Here is a 4,582-nt window from a genome sequence, read left to right as displayed (position 1 = left end):
GCAAGATTTGCCACTTGAAAAGTGGGCATTTCTATATTTTGAAAGCAAGATGCCTCTTGCAGGAGCTGATCGACTGCCTGACCTCCTTCACTAAAGAAACTGCAGGTGCATCCGAGTAAGAGACCACGGATGGTGCAGGGGGCGGCTTGGATGAAGGAGATCACAGCGGAGGGACCTGAGGGCGCGACTCTGAAGGTTTCGCCGTTGTGGTGGGCAAAGCCTGAGATCATGTCTGCTTAAGCTACCTGATGCATGGTGAGATCTGTTGTTATCATGGATTCTTTGGTTTGATTTGTTGTTCCTAATCCTGAAAACTTGGTTGGGGCTTTGGGCTTGAACATGTAGTAGGTTATTGGCATTGTAATGAGGTGTCCTGCCAGCAAATTTATGTGAAAGTAAAGTAAGCGGGAAGGTTGTGTGGCTCATGTTGTGTCTGTACCTCTGATTTGAAGAAAACATCTGATGAGCAGCCTGCATGTCATGAAGTACCATAATACTGAAGAAACCCAGCACTGCTAGTTCAAATTGTCCAATCAAATATAGTGAGCAAAATAACATAAAATTCTACAATCTGAAATATATATTTTCTTGAATTGCCCGCACATTGCAGAAGTTGACTTATGGGACCTTCTACTAGAGTAAATCCCTTAAGCTGTTGTCGACATTCTGATCACTGAAAAGATTCAGGCGAAATTCAATGTTTGCTTAATTTGCATTGTGGGACACTCCTCAAAAGAGCAAGGACCCTTTCAAAATTATGGTATGCTGCTCATTGTGGCGTGCACACGGTATTCTTTAGTAAAAGGCGAAAGAATAGTTCGCTTTGTGCTCACCACGCAGCTGCGTGCCTCGTATAGCTGACCCTGCTTGGTGCCCTCTTATACACCTCGCTGGACACCGAATCACCATCACAAGCAGTGTGGGACTAAACGAGTGACTCCCTGGCAGCTCGATTCCTTCGATCAGGCGGCAGCCTCGACAGCAAAACAGGCCCAATGGCGCCATCAATTTTTTTTCCGGGTAAATGCCGCCACCAACAACATATGACTGGGCCCGGCCACGATTCAACCAGAAAACTGACTGGGCCTGGAACAACGTTGTTTAGTGGTACAAAAAAAAAATGAATGAATTAGTGATAGAATTTTTTTGAAACATATTCTGAAATTCCTTTTTTTTAGGGGAAAAGAGAGCTTTATATATTACTTGTACCCGGAGTACAATCTTTCAAGATTACATCAGTTATACTACATGATACACTGCTCATCATAAAAAAACTGCCATTAGATCTAGCGTAAGCAGCAAGTTATGAGCAGCCACGTTGCTCTCTCTTCCAATCTTTGTCACTCTCCAGGATGGGAATTCTTCAACAATTCCAAAGAATCGTTATAAGTAGCCCACCATCTTGGCCTGATCACAGACTTTGCATTGAGGGCCTCCACAACAGCCGCACAGTCTGTCTCGAATATCATCGGACCAACATATATTTTTTCCAAAGTTTGCATGCCTAAAAGCATCGCCTGCCCTTCAGCCTCTTCGGCATCTCTGCACTCGGGAAGGGTCCAGCCCGCACTAAATAAGACCTCGCCGTTGCTGTTTCTTGCAATGACCCCAGCCGCTGCCAAACTCGAAGTAGCAATGAAAGATGCATCAGAATTTACCTTCATAACGCGAACAGGGGCCCTGGTCCAATTGGAAGCATGGGCACTAGCTTCAGATTTCGCTCTAGGAATTGCAGCCACAGGACTTTTGCCCTTCAAGTCATGAGCAGAACTAATGTCTCCTTTAAGGCAGTACCAATAATTAGACAAGAAGATGACATAATCGGCAATGGAAGCAGTACCTTTATGACGCACTATATCATCACGTAAGTACCAGGCTCTCCATAACAACAACAAGATTCTCTCTTTGGATGTGTTATCACATTGGCTAAGTAACATCAGCAACCAATCGGGTCCTGAACGATCGAAGCATTCTTCTTTTGGCAAAGGCCAGACTTCCCTCATAGCTTCTCTGATAGCTCTAGCTTTAGTACAGCGAACAGTAGCATGGTAAGCATCCTCAGGCTCCCTACCACAAATATTGCAAATACTATCGTGTTCCAAAGTCCGCTTCAATTTGTTTTCTTTTGTTGGTAAGGAATCAGTAGCAGTTCTCCAAGCAAAAATTCTGATCTTGTGCGGGATGTGTGCTTTCCATATGAGGTTCCAAAGAGACACTCTTCCCTTGCCGTGGCTATGTGATGATTCTTCCCAGCCTGTAGCATTTTTCAGGTTCAGCCCCAAATTGTACGCACTTCTCACCGTAAAAATACCATCCTTTTCATGATTCCACGCTAGCACATCATCAACAGGGCTTGATGGTATCCTAATTTTGTAAATCTCTAGAGCATCAAACTCATGGAACAAACTATGAATCAAAGGCCTATTCCACTCATTTGTGTTTGGAATAATCAATTGGTTGACCCAACGAATTCTGCTTCTGTTCTTAAGGGACATGATCGACATCCCTTCTTGGCGAGGGATCCAATTATGTCTACGAATCTGGATGCTTTTTCCATTTCCCGCTCTCCATATCATGCCCTTCTTTAATAACTCAAGCCCATGTTCAATCCCTCGCCAATTCCATTATTTTTCATATGTCTGTATAGATGCTCACTACGTGCATGCACACTTCGGCAAACAAATATATTGATTTTTGGGCTACACTAATAAAATGGACAAATATGATGAATTTTTTATGGTATGTTACCATAATTGGGAGTTGGACCTAGTGCTGACTTGTTGTTGTTCTAAGAAGAAGACCTTGCAAAGCTTGGCTTTTTTTTAGATTTATCTATCAAATCTGTCTACAAGTAGGGGATCAACCACCTTCTTTCAGTAAAGGCCCACCCATTTTCCTTAATATTCGGATAAAATGACTCTGAAGAAGGACTCTATTTCCGTCTTGCGTAACTGACCTGCAAATCAAGTCAAAAGTGCTTATATGCTTAGCACTTTCTGTAAGGGATTTGTCTACTCCCCTGTTCCAAAATATAAGATTTATTATAGTTTTAAAAAAATTCAAATGTGTGCATGTTTGAAAGGTTTCTAGAAAAATATCAATATCTACAACACCAAATTTATATCATTTGATCCATCATGCAAAGTATTTTCATATTTTATTTATTAGGAATTGGAGATCTTGACATTTTCTTCTATAATCTTGGTCAAACATACGAATGTTTGACTTGCTCGAAAACTGATGTGCCTTATATACAGAGGGGGTATTATTTTTCAGTTCACGCCATTACAGCCATGAAGGGATGATCACCATTCATGGATGATACGACCAGTCCTAGCTCCAGTAGTAATGGCGTTGCACTTGTTCAAGAAATTGTTGTTGTGCATAATGAAATAAGATTTGATTACATGTGTGCTTGTTGTCGCATGTTTGGCATGGACAAGGAGGCGCATGCATATGGTACAAACACATGCACGTACAAGTACTTGTTCAAAGAATTAAGTGGTTCAGTGCTATATACATCAGATTCAGGCCTTGTTTGGAACTCCATTAAAATAGGAGATAAGATGTATTCGTTTGAGTTGCCAAGGCCACCAGAATTAAATCTTATTTCGGATGGGAAAAGTAAAGAAGGAAATATTTGCTATTGCTTTGGAAGACAAAGTACACAAGGAAATATTAGTTATTGCTTTGGAAGGCCACGTCCACCAGATCATGCTGATTCGAAGGAGCACTGCTTTGTTGGAATTAAAAGAATCTTAACCTACTATTATTTCTCACGGTCAAGGCCGCCGGAGGAGAATAAGTTATCACGTATCAAGAGGGGTGCACCATGGGACTTTCTGTCCTTGTACGTGTCTAGCTGAGGGCCACCCAATCAAGTCATGTTGTACATGACGCACCAAGTATTTGGGTTAGCTGTGTTCGGTGTTATGAGGCACGTTAAGGTCAAACTATCTAGTATTTTTATTTCTGTTATTTCAGCCGTGAGTTAGAGATAGATCAAGAGTTGAGTTTATTCTTGTGAGTCAAGTTAGAAGGATCGGCTTCTACTATAAAGCCAAGCTGTGCGTCATGTAATAGGGAGGTTATTTTGAGATGAATTAGACACGTGTGTATTTTTCGGCCGTCGGCCATTATCGAGTTTTGAGAAATCTTGTCAAAAGTCTCTACTGGCGTGTGAGTTCCTACGACGCGACGCGTAGGAGATTACAAGCTGAACCTGTACGGTTCATCCACGTTATTCCTTCAAATCGAGGGGTTGGCGTGTTGTTTTTGCGAGGTTTGTGAACATCTTTGTAAACCCGCGTCTAGTTCTTGTTGCGATGGAGTTTTGTGCCGTGAAAGATCGGGCCAACAACGGATCGACCCTCGACTCGAGGTCCTCTCCTCATCAATGGGTAGTCGCATCAGCAAGTAAATGCCCTGTTATTGCGGTGGAAACTACACGATGGGCACCAGGCACCAAGTACGAGCAAAACATCAAAGAACTGCCACCACATTGCTTGAGGTGGCCTAAAGAAGTACATAATTGCAATAGATGTCTAACTCAAAATATTGCAATTAATCTTGTACATTTATA

At 42.1% G+C, this 4,582-nt stretch overlaps 1 non-coding gene across 1 annotated transcript; it reads right to left on the bottom strand.

Moving 5' to 3' along the window:
* Window positions 1-724: 724 nt before the first annotated feature.
* Window positions 725-842, bottom strand: LOC119266160. The gene has a single exon (XR_005131892.1). It is a non-coding gene; the product is annotated as a U5 spliceosomal RNA (small nuclear RNA).
* Window positions 843-4,582: the final 3,740 nt, after the last annotated feature.

The sequence above is a fragment of the Triticum dicoccoides genome, chromosome 2B (assembly GCF_002162155.2).
Source record: "Triticum dicoccoides isolate Atlit2015 ecotype Zavitan chromosome 2B, WEW_v2.0, whole genome shotgun sequence".
Taxonomy (NCBI): Eukaryota; Viridiplantae; Streptophyta; class Magnoliopsida; order Poales; family Poaceae; genus Triticum; species Triticum dicoccoides.
This window is presented reverse-complemented; position numbering and strand designations above follow the sequence as displayed.